The sequence below is a fragment of the Triticum dicoccoides genome, chromosome 2A (assembly GCF_002162155.2).
Source record: "Triticum dicoccoides isolate Atlit2015 ecotype Zavitan chromosome 2A, WEW_v2.0, whole genome shotgun sequence".
NCBI lineage: Eukaryota > Viridiplantae > Streptophyta > Magnoliopsida > Poales > Poaceae > Triticum > Triticum dicoccoides.
In genome coordinates this window covers 124,050,880-124,066,836 of record NC_041382.1, presented here as the reverse complement: position 1 = coordinate 124,066,836, position 15,957 = coordinate 124,050,880, and positions in this window count along the sequence as shown.

Genomic DNA, 15,957 nt, shown 5'->3' with positions numbered 1-15,957 from the left:
TAAAAATTCATTATATATTCTCCCGAAGGTTTTGACTCCCGTATCACGCAAACCTCCTCTGTTTTCGTTTCGAGCTGTTTTCTATCAGGGTTTCCCAGGCTAGGCATCATGTCGTCTCCCTCCTCCAACAATGGTGACAACGATGCTTGGCTAATGAAGATAGATCTGAAGAGGGAAGAACCCACGAAGGTCAACAAGGATGAAAGGATCAAGAAGGCCACGGAGGATCAAGCTCCAGCAGCAGAAGACACCCTTCAAATTGATCATAACCTTCTTACCCCAAACTGAGATTGAAGCTTTCAAGATGATTGAGTTAGCTCGTGTTCAAAACAAGTATCTCACACAAGAAAATATTTTGTTGAAGGAGCATATTGTTGCACTCAAGGGCATTATTCGCAAGATGGAGGACCTCTTACGCTCGATGTGCGATTATCCGTCACCTCCACCTTCTTCACCAACCAAGGAGATATAATCACATAGGTATGGGCACCCCCCTTGGCAACTGCCAAGCTTGGGGGAGGTGCCCTGGTATCGTATCACAATCACAACTCCTATCTTTACCGTTTTTTTAGTTCGATCCTATTAGTAGTAACTTGATCTAGTAGAATAAAGTTTATGGCATGATCTAGTTTTGAGTTTTGCTTTATGATCTCTCTATGTAATCGAGTCCGTGAGCTATATATAATAAAGATTAGTGTTGAGTTAAGGGCTTGATTATTTTGCCATGATCTTGGGTGAATAAAAGAAAGAGAAAAAAAGAATAAAAAGAAACAAAAAGTTCATATTGATCTTATTGAGAGTAATGACTTCACATAGAAAGAGTATGATGATTAAAAGTTGTTGGGAGTTGGCAGACATAGCTTTGGTCATTGTTGCAATTAATAGGAAGTAATAAGGAAAGAGAGGTTTTCACATATAGATATATTATCATTGACATCTTTTATGATTGGGAGCACTCATTAAAATATGACATGCTAAAGAGTTGATGTTGGACAAGGAAGACAACGTAATGAGTTATGTATTTCTTATATCTGAGATAAAGTATGTTGTCATGGATCCTCTAACTTGTTGAGCTTGCCTTTCCCCCTCATGCTAGCCAAATTCTCAGCACCAAGTAGAAACACTACTTTTGCTTCCAAATACCCTTAAACCAGTTTTGCCATGAGAGTCCACCATATCTACCTATGGATTGAGTAAGATCCTTCAAGTAAGTTGTCATCGGTGCAAAGCAATAAAAATTGCTCTAAATATGTATGATTGATTGGTGTGGGAGAAATAAGCTTTATACGACCTTGTGATGTGGAAGTAATAAAAGCGACAGATTGCATAATAAAGGTTCATATCACAAGGGGCAATATAAAGTGGCATTCTTTCACATTGAGATTTTATATATCCAACCATAAAAGCGCATGGCAACCTCTGCTTCCCTCTGCGAAGGGCCTATCCTTTATTATTATCTTCTACCCTATGCAAGAGTCATGGTGATCTTCACCTTTTCTTTTTCATTTTATCCTTTGGCAAGCTCAGCATGTTGGAAAGAACATGATATATATATCTAATTGGATGTAGGGGAGCATGAACCATTATTGTTGACATTACCCATGAGGTAAAAGGTTGTGGGGCAAAACTATAAGCCCCTATCTTTCTCGGTGTCCGATTAAAACTCCGTGACCACAAGTATCGCGTGAGTGTTAGCAATTATGGAGGACTAAATGATAGTTGAGTATGTGGACTTGCTTTTTAGCTCTGACATAAACTCTTTCCGATGTTATGATAAATTGCAATTGCTTCAATGACTGAGATTATAGTTTGTTGGAGCCCAATAAGGTTTATGATTTATACTTATGCATTGTGAATAGACATCACTTGAACATAAGTAATCATATGACAAAATCTATATATGTTGCTGTTATGAGAATAATCATGATGCCTTCATGTCCATATTTTATTTTTATCGACGCCTCTACCTCTAAACATGAGGACATATTTATTGTTATCGGCTTTTCGCTTGAGGACAAGCAAGGTCTAAGCTTGGGGGAGTTGATACGTCCATTTTGCATCATGCTTTTATATCGATATTTATCGCATTATGGACTGTTATTTCACTTTATGTCACAATACTTATGGCTATTCTCTCTTATTTTACAAGGTTTACATAAGAAGGGAGAATGCCGGTAGCTGGAATTCTGGTCTAGAAAAGGAGCAAATATTAGAGACCTATTCTGCGCAACTCCAAAAGTCCTGAAACTCCACGAAACGTTTTAAAAGAAATAAATAAAAATCCATGCCAAAGATGAAGGCCAGGGGGCCCACACCCTGCTCACGAGGGTGGGGGCGCCCCCCCCCAGGGCGCGCCCCCCTACCTCGTGGGCCCCCTGGCGGCTCTCCGACGCCCATCTTCTCCTATATGAGGTATTTCGATGAGAAAAAAATAGGGAGGAACTATTCGGGATGAGACTCCGCCGCCACAAGGCGGAACCTTGGCGGATCCAATCTAGAGCTCTGGCAGAGCTGTTCTGCCGGGGATACTTCCCTCCCGGAGGGGAAATCATCACCATCGTTATCACCAACGCTCCTCTCATCGGGAGAGGGCAATCTTCATCAACATCTTCACCAGCACCATCTCATCTCCAAACCCTAGTTCATCTCTTGTATCCAATTCTTGTCTCAAAGTCCGGGATTGGTGCTAGTAGGTTGCTAGTAGTGCTGATTACTCCTTGTAGTTGATGCTAGTTGGTTTAATTGGTGGAAGATCATATGTTCAGATCCTATATGCATATTATTACCCCTCTGATTATGAACATGAATATGCTTTGTGAGTAATTACGTTCGTTCCTGAGGACAAGGGAGAAGTCTTGCTATGAGTAGTCATGTGAATTTGGTATTCGTTTGATATTTTGATAAGATGTATGTTGTCTAGCCTCTAGTGGTGTTATGTGAACATCGACTACATAACACTTCACCATTATTTGGGCCTAGAGGAAGGCATTGGGAAGTAATAAGTAGATGATGGGTTGCTAGAGTGACAGAAGCTTAAACCCTAGTTTATGCGTTGCTTCGTAAGGGGCTGATTTGGATCCATATGTTTCATGCTATGGTTAGGTTTACCTTAATACTTTTGTTGTAGTTGCGGATGCTTGCAATAGAGGTTAATCATAAGTGGGATGCTTGTTCAAGTAAGAATAGCGCCCAAGCACCGGTCCACCCACATATCAAATTATCAAAGTATCGAACGCGAGTCATATGAACGTGATGAAAACTAGCTTGACAATAATTCCCATGTGTCCTCGGGAGCGCTTTCCTTTATATAAGAGTTTGTCTAGGCTTTTACTTTGGTACAAAAAGGATTGGTCCATCTTTCTGCACCCTATTTACTTCTATTACTTGTTACCCGTTACAAATTACCTTATCACAAAACTACCTCTTACCGATAATTTCAGTGTTTGTAGAGAATACCTTACTGAAAACTTCTTATCATTTCCTTTTGCTCCTCGTTGGGTTCGACACTCTTACTTATCAAAAGGACTACGATAGATCCCCTATACTTGTGGGTCATCAGCAACCTATTCGGCCCTCAGCTCTTCGACCGCCTTTAGAGCGGCCGCATCACTATTCCTGGCTTGTTCCTTGGCTCGGGCAAGTTCCGCCTGAAGGGTCTCCATGGCGGCAGCTCCATCTGCAGTCACAACATATTAAAGATACTGGCATCATGCTCCTCTTACTATGTGTTGATCACCGGAGAAATCACATAACATGTGCCTCGTCGAGCCGCTTGTTGACAAGCACGATGTCGACATCTGCCGCATCAAATTGCCGCTTCAGCTCGGCAAACTCACCAGTCCGGCTAGCCACCTGACCTTCGGCCACCTGCACATGAAGGCGGCCTGATTATTACCTAGGACTATGATCCTCTGTTTGCCGCTGTTCTCGATGGCAACCAGAGTCTTAGGGGCTACTATCTGCATAGGACACACCTAACATGTGCGGTACTGTCAAAAACATACACTATTTCACGTACCTCAAAGCCTTTCAGCAGACTCATAAAAGCTTCATGCAACCCGCTTTCGGCGGATGAAATCCTCTCAATCACCGTACCCATTAGTGTATGATGCGCTTCTGAGATGGCCGCTTTCTCCAGAAGATCCTTCAGTGCATCCGATCGCACACCGGACGGTTTTGGACTCTTTCTGTTGCTCTCTTTAGGAGCCGAATACTGAGGACTTCGGGTGGCCAAAGGATTACCCTCTGGCCTTGGCGGATCAAGATAAACCCTCCGCGACCACACTTCAGGGTACCCTGCCTCCTGAGGCGGGGTGGCATGGGGAGGTGTTTCGCTCTCCATCATCTTCGGAAGAAGATCCCCCAAAGACGAACTCTGTCGAGAAGGGCTACGATCCGAACTACAAGATAGATCATGGTGATGCACAGCAACGGGAGGGGAGAGTATCGTCTACGTACACTCATAGACCGTAAGAGGAAGCGTTATGAGAACGCGGTTGATGTAGTCGTACGTCTTCACGATCCGACCGATCCAAGTACCGAATGCACAACACCTCCGAGTTCAGCACACGTTCATCTTGATGACGTCCCACGAACTCTGATCCAGCAGAGCTTCACGGGAGAGTTCCGTCAGCACGATAGTGTGATGACGGTGATGATGTTGCTACCGACGCAGGACTTCGCCTAAGCACCGCTACGATATGATCGAGGTGGATTATGATGGAGGGGGACACTGCACACGGCTTGGAACAATCAACTTGTGTCTCCTAGGGTGCCCCCTGCCCCCGTATATAAAGGAGCAAGGGGGAGGCCGGCCGGCCCTTGCAGGGCGCGCTAGGAGGAGGAGTCCTTCTCGTAGTAGGAGTAGGACTTCCCTTTCCTACTCCTACTAGGAGGGGGAAAGGAAGGAGGAGAGGGAGAAGGAAGGAGAGGGAGGAAAGGAGGAAAGGGGGGCCGGCCCCCTAGTCCAATTCGGTTTCGGCTAGGGGGCCGTGCGCCCTGCCTTGTCCTGCCTCCTCTCTTCCACCACTTGGCCCATGAGGCCCAATACTTCTTTCTCCGTATTCCCGTAACTCCCCGTACTCCGAAAAATACCCGAATCACTCAGAACCTTTCCGATGTCCGAATATAGTCGTCCAATATATCGATCTTTATGTCTCGACCATTTAGAGACTCCTCGTCATGTCCCCGATCTCATCCGGGACTCTGAACTACCTTCGGTACATCAAATCACATAAACTCATAATACCGATCGTCACTGAATGTTAAGCGTGCGGACCCTACGGGTTCGAGAACTATGTAGACATGACCGAGACACGTCTCCGGTCAATAACCAATAGCGGAACCTGGATGTTCATATTGGCGCCTACATATTCTACGACGATCTTTATCGGTGAAACCGCATAACAACATACGATGTTCCCTTTGTCATCGGTATGTTACTTGCCCGAGATTCGATCGTCGGTATCTCAATACCTAGCTCAATCTCGTTACTGGCAAGTCTCTTTACTCGTTCCGTAATGCATCATCCCACAACTAACTCATTAGTTGCTTTGCTTGCAAGGCTTATAGTGATGTGCATTACCGAGAGGGCAAGAGATACCTCTTCGACAATCGGAGTGACAAATCCTAATCTCGATCTATGCCAACTCAACAAGTACCATCGGAGACACATGTAGAGCACCTTTATAATCACCCAGTTATGTTGTGACGTTTGGTAGCACACAAAGTGTTCCTCCGGTAATCGGGAGTTGCATAATCTCATAGTCATAGGAACATGTATTAGTCATGAAGAAAGCAATAGCAGTAAACTAAAACGATCAAGTGCTAAGCTAACGGAATGGGTCAAGTCAATCACATCATTCTCTAATGATGTGATCCCGTTAATCAAATGATAACTCATGTCTATGGTTAGGAAACATAACCATCATTGATTTAACGAGCTAGTCAAGTAGAGGCAAACTAGTGACACTCTGTTTGTCTATATATTCACACATGTACTAAGTTTCCGGTTAATACAATTCTAGCATGAATAATAAACATTTATCATGATATAAGGAAATATAAATAACAACTTTATTATTGCATCTAGGGCATATTTCCTTCAATTTGGGCCTAAGGGAATGCATTGTGGAGTAGTTATTAGATGATGGGTTGCGAGAGTGACAGAAGCTTAAACCCTAGTTTATGCGCTATTCCATAAGGGACCGATTGGATCCAAAAGTTTAATGCTATGGTTAGAAATTATTCTTAATACTTTTCTCGTAGTTGCGGATGCTTGCAAGGGGGTTAATCATAAGTAGGAGGTTTGTTAAAGTAAGAACAACACCTAAGCACCGGTCCACCCACATATCAAATTATCAAAGTAGCAAACACAAATCAAACCAACATGGTGAAAGTGACTAGATTAAATTCACATGTACCCTCAAGAACGCTCTGCTTATCATAAGAGACCGTTTTGGTCTGTCCTTTGCCTCAAAAGGATTGGGCTACCTTGCTGCACTTTTGTTACTATTACCGTTACTTGCTCGTTACAAATTATCTTGCTATCAAACTACTCATTACTTATAATTTCAGTGCTTGCAGAGAATACCTTGCTGAAAGCCACTTGCCATTTCCTTCTGCTCCTTGTTGGGTTCGACATTCTTACTTATCGAAAGGACTATGATTGATCCCATATACTTGTGGGTCATCAGGAAGCAGGGATTTGTAGAGGTGCCAGAGCTCGAGCTTTAAAATAGAGATGAATATAATTTTGAGCGGCATGCTTTCATTGTCAATATAACAACCAAGAGATCTCACTATCTTCCATGCTAGATACATTATAGGCGGTTCCCAAACAGAATGGTAAAGTTTTTACTCCCCATCCACCAACAAGCACACTCCATGGCTGGTCCGAAACAACGGGTACCATCCATACCAACAACAGTCCTGGGGGAGCTTTGTTTGAAGTTATATTTTGATTTGATTTCGAGCATGGAACTGGGCATCCCAATTACCAGCCACTTTCTCGTGAATGACAAGTGAATAAGCACTCATCGTGAGAATAACCCGCCTAGCATGGAAGATATTGACAGCCCCCAGTCACTACATGAGCGATTCGGGCATACAAAACAGCTTATCATTTGAAGATTTAGAGTTTGGCACATGCAAATTTACTTGGAACGGGAGGTAAATAATGCATATTGGTAGGTATGGTGGACTCATATGGAACAACTTTGGGTTTATGGAAGTGGATGCACAAGCAGCATTCCCGCTTAGTACAAGTGAAGGCTAGCAAAAGATTGAGGAGCGACCAACTAGAGAGCGACAATGGTCATAAACATGCATTGAGATTAACTAACATTGATTGCAAGCATGAGTAGGATATAAATCACCATGAACATAAATATCATGGAGGCTATGTTCTTTTTGTTTCAACTACATGAGTGAACATGTGCCAAGTCAAGCCACTTAAATCATTCAAAGGAGGATACCATCCTATCATACTACATCACAACCATTTTAAAAGCATGTTGGCACGCAAGGTAAACCATTATAAACTCCTAGCTAATTAAGCATGGCATGAGTAACTATAATCTCTAATTGTCACTGCAAACATATTTCATTCATAATGGGTTGAATCAAGAACGATGAACTAATCATATTTACAAAAAAATAGGACGAGTTCATACCAGCTTTCCTCCATCTCAATCATTTCATCATATATCATTATTATTGCCTTTCACTTGCATGATCGAACGGTGTGAATAATAATAATAGTGAGCGTGCATTGGACTAAGCTGGAGTCTGCAAACATTTATTCAAAGGAGAAGACAAGGTAATATGGGCTCTTTGTTAGATCAATAATAATGCGTATGAGAGCCACTCAACATTTTCATCGTGGTCTTCTCCTTATGACCCAAAGAAAGGAAAACGAATTTCAAATAAACACACTGAAATATTTTTGGAGTTTTTGTTTTTCTGAAGAAAGTAAAACAAGAACGAGAAAAACTATTTACACGGGAAAGCTCCCAACAAGCAAAAGAAGAACGAGAAATATTTCGGTTTTCTTTTAATACTAGTACTAAATAAACTAAAAAGAAAAGCTGAAAAGAAGCTACAACTATTTATTTTTATTTTCTCAAAGTTTTTCAACCACATAAGAAGAAAGCGAGAAAAAATAAACTAACATGGATGATACAATGAAAAAGTATGAACATCGACAACTGAAATGAGTGTGTGAGCATAAATGTAATGTCGGTGAGAAATACGTACTCCCCCAAGCTTAGGCTTTTGGCCTAAGTTGGTCTATGGCCATGGCTGGCCTGGCGGGTATCCAAAGTTGTAGTCGGGGTTGTATTGGGATGCGGCAGCTACTGCCTGAAGGGCTGCAGCGTGGAGGCGAGCGGCCTCCACCCCTCTCTCATACTCATTCGTCTCCTCTCTGGTTATAAAGTATCTTTGTTTTACCTGAAAGTTAAAGAAGGCAGGAGCAGGAAGGGACAGCACGCTGCCTGTTAAAGATCAGTCGGTGCAGGAGGGACTGTTCGTTCCTCTCAAGAAACTGGTAGTGCACCATAGCATTATAATCAAGAAACGCGTGTGGTAACTCAATGTCATTCTCCCTTATGGGTACCCCAAGATAATTAGCTAGATGGGTCGCATAAATCCCACAAAAGAAATCTCCATCCTTGGCATTAAGTTGTAACCTTGTCGCAATAATAGCCCCCAAGTTATATCGTTTATCACCCATTACCGCACACTTGAGGACACTAAGATCTGATGCGCAAAGGTGGATATGATCATGTTTACCATTAATGCATCTACCTATGAAGGGAGCAAAATAATGCATGGCAGGAAAGTGAATGCTCCCTATGGTGGCTTGTGTAATATTTCTAGTTTCTCCCACGGTGATGCTAGTAAGGAAATCATTATATTCAGTTTTGCGAGGCTCGCTAAGAATGCCCCGATGTGGGATTTTGCATGCATCGTTAAAACTTTCTAGGTCCATGGTATATGATTTATCACAAAGATCAAACAAAACAGAATGCGTGCTATCCTTGGATGTAAATTCAAACCTCCGCACAAAGGACTCAGCGAGGTGATAGTATTGCCCGCACTTATCTGTAACGAAGTCCTCAAGGTCAGCATTTTGTATGTACGCATCAAATTCCTCCTTGAAACCATCCTGAACCATGAATTCATCCAACGACCATTCACAAGGCCGCACTTGAGCCTCCCTCGGTGGTTCGAAATCGGACTCGTGAATGTGAGCCTAGGGGCTTTCTTGCTCGAGGAACCACCTTGGTATATTCTCCTAAACATTTTTCTTCCTCTGAAAAATTTCTGAAATTTTTAGTGACTCGAAATAAAAGTGAACCAAATTCAACAAAATTGATAGCAACTGCCCCACAAGTACCTAGAGGCTATATCATGAATCAAAACTACTTGGGACCATATAATTTGATATGCAAGCTCAAGAACAAGGTCACCACAACAACAAAAATTTGCAATATATAAAGCACTAGAACAAAAACTAATTGGACCATTGGAGGAGTCACATACCAAAGAACAATCCCTCAAAATAGTTTTGCAAATGGAGCTTTGCACAAGGAGATCCAAAATGGCAGCAAGATGAGCAAGAACACGAGTTTGAGCAACGGGATGAATTTTTCTGGAGAAAGACAAAGTGGATGGGTACTGGAATAAGTGAGGGGGACCCACGTGGGATCCATAGATAGGGGGCGCGCCCAGGGGGGTAGGGCACGCCCTCCACCTTTGTGGCCCCCTGGTGTGTTCTTAGTGCCAAAAATTCTCAAATATTCTATAAAAAATCATACTAAATTTTCAGGACATTTGGATAACTTTTATTTTTTGAACATTTTTTATTGCACGAATAATTTAGAAAACAGACGAATAATACTATTTTTGCTTTATTTACTCTAGATTACAGAAAGTAAAAAGCGGGTACAGAAAGTTGTGTTTTCAAAATTCATCCAACTCATGCCCATCAAAAGGAATCCATTAACAAGGTTGATCAAGTCTTATTAACAAACTTCTTCCGAATGACATGAAATAGGAGAATTTTCGAATAACATTAGGTTACCTCAACGGGGGTATGCATGTCCCCAACAATAAGAATATCATATTTCTTTTTGAAAGTAGGAAGAGGGAATTCAAAACCTCCAATAGTGATTGTTAAATTTTTTCCAATAGAATTGATACTATTCATTTGAGGTTGTTTCCTCGGAAAGTGTACCGTATGCTCATTACCATTAACATGAAAAGTGACATTGCCCTTGTTGCAATCAATAATAGCCCCTGCAGTATTCAAAAAAGTTCTACCAAGGATGATCGACATACTGTCGTCCTGGGGAATATCAAGAATAACAAAGTCCGTTAAGATAGTAACGTTTGCAACCACAATAGGCACATCCTCGCAAATACCGATGGGCATAGCAGTTGATTTATCAACCATTTGAAAAGGGATTTCATTAGGCGTCAACTTATTCAATTCAAGTCTACGATATAAAGAGAAAGGCATAACACTAACACTGGCTCCAAGATCACATAAAGCAGTTTTAACACAGTTCCTCTTAATAGAGCATGGTATAGTTGGTATTCCTGGATCTCCAAGTTTCTTTGGTATTCCACCCTTAAAAGTATAATTAGCAAGCATGGTGGAAATTTCAGCTTCCGGTATCTTTCTTTTATTTGTAACAATATCTTTCATATACTTAGCATAAGGAGACATTTTCAGAATATCAGTCAAACGCATACGCAAAAATACAGGTCTAAGAATTTCAACAAAGCGCTCAAAATCATCGCCATCCTTTTTCTTAGATGGTTTAGGATGAAAGGGCATGGGTTTCTGAACCCCTGGTTCTCTTTCTTTACCATGTTTCCTAGCAATGAAGTCTCTCTTATCATAACGTTGATTCTTAGATTGTGGGTTATCAAGATCAACATTAGGTTCTACCTCCACATCATTATCATTACTAGGTTGAACATCAACATGAACATCATCATTAACATTAGCACTAGGTTCATGTTCATCACCAGGTTGTGTCTCAGCATCAGAAATACAAATATCATTTGGATTCTCGGGTGTGTCTATAACATGTTCACTAGAAGCATGCAAAGTCCTATCACCTTTATTTTTCCTTTTTGAAGGACTAGGTGCATCAGTACTAATTCTCTGAGAATCTTGCTCAATTATCTTAGGATGGCCCTCAGGATACAAAGGTTCCTGGGTCATTTTACCTCCTCTAGTAATGACCCTAACAGCATTATCATTGTTCTTACTATTCAACTCATTCAACAATTCATTCTGAGCTTTAAGAACTTGTTCTACTTGAGTTTTCACCATGGAAGCATGCTTACTAATGATCTTGAGATCATTAACAGTTCTACTCATATAATCACCCAAGCAGTCAAGCATATAAGCACTACGTTTCAATTGTTTACTAACATAAGCATTGAAATTTTCTTGTTTAATAATAAAATTATCAAACTCATCCAAGCATTGACTAGTAGACTTATTATGCGGAATATCACCTTCATCAAATCCATAGAGAGAATTTACCTCTACTACCTGTGTCGGGGCATTAAGACCATGTATTTCTTCAATAGGTGGTAAATTCTTAATATCTTCAGCTTTAATACCTTTCTCTTTCATAGATTTATTTGCCTCTTGCATATCTTCAGAACTGAGAAATAGAATACCTCTTTTCTTCGGAGTTGGCTTAGGAGTTGGTTCAAGAAGAGTCCAGTCATTATCATTACTCAATATATTATTCAAAAGCAGTTCAGCTTGCTCAACAGTTCGTTCCCTGAAAACACAACCAACACAACTATCAGGTGGTCCCTAGAAGCATCGGCTAGTCCATTATAAAAGATATCAAGTATTTCATTTTTCTTGAGAGGATGATCAGGAAAAGCATTAAGTAATTGGAGAAGCCTCCCCCAAGCTTGTGGGAGACTCTCTTCTTCAATTTGCACAAAGTTAAATATTTCCTTTAAAGCAACTTGTTTCTTATGTGCATGGAAATGTTTTTCCGAGAAGTAGTGAATCATATCCTTGGGACTACGCACACAACCAGGAGCAAGATAATTAAACCATAACTTAGCATCACCCTTTAACGAGAAAGGAAACAACTTAAGAATATAGTAATAGCGAAATTTTTCCTCGTGAGGAAATAGGGTGGCTATATCATTCAGTTTAGTAAGGTGTGCCACAACAGTTTCAGATTCATAACCATCAAAAAGGATCAAATTCAACCAAAGTAATTAACTCAGGATCGACAGATAATTCATAATCCTTATCAGTAACAAAGAACGATGAAGTAGCAAACTTACGATCATATTGCATTCTAGCTATCAAAGATTTTTCTTTCCACTTGCATAATAATTTCTTAAGATCATCTCTATCCTTACAAGCAAGAAAGTCCCTAGCTACCTCTCCATCCATAACATAACCCTCAGGCATAACAGGCAATTCATATGTAGGAGAGCTAGGTCTAACAGGTGTCTCAAAGTGTTTAGTTTCAATAATTTCATCAGTTTTAGAAATATCATCACCTTCAGCATAATCAATAGTTCTAACTCCAGCAAGGTGTTCATCAAGTAATTCACCTAGTGGCACTGTTTTATCAAGCAAAGTAGTAGCATCATCAGCATCATTCAAGCAGAGGTAGCATCATCAATAACATGCGACATATCGGAATCAATAGCAGGTGTAGGTGTCGTGAGCTTACTCAAAACATAAGGTGAATCAAGTGCAGAGCTAGATGGCAGTTCCTTATCTCCCCTCGTAGTAGAGGGAAAAATCTTGGTTCTAGTATCTTTCAGATTCCTCATAGTGATCAACAGATATAAATCCCATGTGACTCAGAGAATAGAGGTATGCTCCCCGGCAACGGCGCCAGAAAAAGGTCTTGATAACCCACAAGTATAGGGGATCGCAAAAGTTTTCAAGGGTAGAGTATTCAACCCAAATTTATTGACTCGACACAAGGGGAGCCAAAGAATATTCTCAAGTATTAAAAGCTGAGTTGCCAATTCAACCACACCTGAAAGACTTAATATCTGTAGGAAAGTATTTAGTAGCAAAGTAATATGGAAGTAACGGTAACAGTGGCAAAAGTAACAGTAGCAGTTTTGTAGTGATTGTAACAGCAGTAGCAACGAAAGTAACTTAGCAAAGATCAATATGTGAAAATCTCATAGGCAATGGATTGGCAATGATAATTGTGTCGGATGATATTCATCATGTAGCAGTCATAACCTAGGGTGACACAAAACTAGCTAGCTCCAATTCATCAATATAATGTAGGCATGTATTCCATATATAGGCATTCGTGCTTATGGAAAAGAACTTGCACGACATCTTTTGTCCTACCCTCCCATGTGTGACGTCCGGATAATTAGGCTACAGTAATCCCGCGTTAACGATGCCACGTCACCTCGGGTACTGTTGATAATCTCGCGTTAGTTCAAAATGGATTCAAATTCAAAATTAGAATTAAAGTTTTCAAAAGTCAAAACTAAAATGTTCGGAGCGTGGCAATAAATGTCTAGATATTTATGGTGAAAGAACCATGCTTTTATAAAAAACCTACATATTTAAAATAAGAGGAAAACAGGAAAGAAAAATAAAGAAAAAAACGGAAAGATAATAAGCAGAAAATAAAAAAGAAAAAAAAGAAACCCCCAAACCCCCGAGCCAACCGGCCCATCTGGCCCAGGCCGCCCCCACACTCCCCTTATCCCCCCGAAACCCTAACCCACAGCTAACCCCACGCACTCCCCCCTCCCCACTCTCCCCGATTCCCTTCTGGATCGGGGCAGCCACCGTGGCGCCCAGCGCCCTTTGCCTACCCTGGCGCTCCACCATCACCAGGCGCACGCCGGCCCTCAACTCGCAGGTGACGACCTCATCCTCTTTGTTCTGGATCTGGGCGCCCCGGGCGCCCTGACGCCGTCGCCAACCACCGCCACCTCACCGACGCGGCCCGACGCTGCCCTGCCGTCGCCCACCTCCACAACCTCCCTCTTGCGTGGATCCGGTCGGGGGCAATCGACGCCCCCGACGCCCTACACCGACGCTGGACCACCCCCGCCGGAGCCACCCCGCCACCCACCGTCGTCGGCACCGCCTCCCCGACTACGTCGCTCGTCCCCATCCTCCTCCTCGCCGGACACCATCGAGCCATGCCGCCCTCTTCGCTACAACGAATGTGAGCACGCCTCGTGCTCCCTTTCTGCCCTCCTGTGGTGGTCGTGCCCCGCTCCTACCGCTGGTCGCCCCTGTCTCGCGTGTCGTCGCCTTCCGGACGCCTCCTCCGTCTGTGGCGTGCCGGCGCTCTGCCACTGGCTTGGTTGCGCCCGCAACCGCACCCGCTGGCGCCCAACGCCCGTAGCCCCGTGCCCGCTTTGGCTCCCTTCGGGCCACTGACTGCTCGAGCCCAGCACCCTGGCCTTTAGAACAAAAAAAAGAAAAAAATCAAAATGAAAATAATAAAATTAGTAAAATAAATAATTAGTTAGTTAATCAATTAGTTAACTTAATTAAATCGGTTTAGTTAAACTAACTAATTAGTTAGCCTAATTAATGAAGTAATTAGTTAGGTGAGTCAATGACAAGGGGGCCCCACCCCCTGTTGACCAGTCAAGGGTTGACTGGTCAACCGGGACTCCCTGGCCCACCTGTCAGCCACTGGTACACTTCCGTGTACCCTGTGATGGGTGCCCCTAGCAATTTAGTTTTTATTTTCGAATTAATAATAAATCCAGTAATTCCAAAAATCAATAAAACTTTAGAAAATCATATAAAATAAACTATAAGTCGGATGAAATTACTTTGTACATGAAAGTTGCTTAGAACGACGAGACGAATCCGAATACGCAACCCGTTCGTCAGCCACATGTCCCTATCATAGCAAACCTGCAACATTTCACCTCCGGTTCATCTGTCCGAAAACACGAAACCCCGGGGCTACTTTCTCGGATGTTTTCCCCCTTCGCCGGTATCACCTACTACCGCGTTACGACACACCTAGCACCGTTGTTTGATTTGTCATGCATCATCATGCATCTGTTTGAAATGAATTTACTATTTCTCCCCCTCTTCTTCTCTGGTAGACCCCGAGACCGACGCGGATGCCCCTGAGTACGACTACATCGACGACGACCCCTCCTTCTTGCCAAAGCAAGCAGGCAAGCCCCCCCTTTGATCACCAGATATCGCCTACTCTTCTCTCTACTACTTGCATTAGAGTAGTGTAGCATGTTACTGCTTTCCGTTAATCCTATTCTGATGCATAGCATGTCATTGTTGCTAGAACTGTTGATACCTTACCTGCAATCCTACATGCTTAGTATAGGTTGCTAGTACTTCATCAGTGGCCCTACATTCTTGTCAGTCTGCCATGCTATACTATCGGGGCGTGATCACGTCGGGTGTTGATCACGGGTAAATACATACATATATACATACTATACAGGTGGTGACTAAAGTCGGGTTGGCTCGTTGAGTACCCACAAGTGATTCTGATGTGGGGGCTAAAGGGGCAGGTGGCTCCATCCAGGTAGTGGTGGGCCTGAGTTCCCGACGGCCCCCGACTGTTACTTTATGGTGGAGCGACAGGGCAGGTTGAGACCACCTAGGAGAGAGGTGGGCCTGGCCCTGGTCGGCGTTCGTGGTTACTTCACAATAACACGCTTAACGAGATCTGGGTATTTGATCTGAGTCTGGCTACTGGCCTATACGCACTAACCAACTACGCGGGGACAATTATGGGCACTCGACATCGTGGTATCAGCCGAAGCCTTCGTGACGTCAACGACTGAGCGGCGCGCACCGAGTTGGACTAGAATGTCTGCTCTTGTATAAGGGAGGCTAGGTCTGCTCACCGGCCGCGTATGCAACGTGCGGGTGTGCAATGGGCGATGGGCCCAGACCCCTGCGCCATAGGA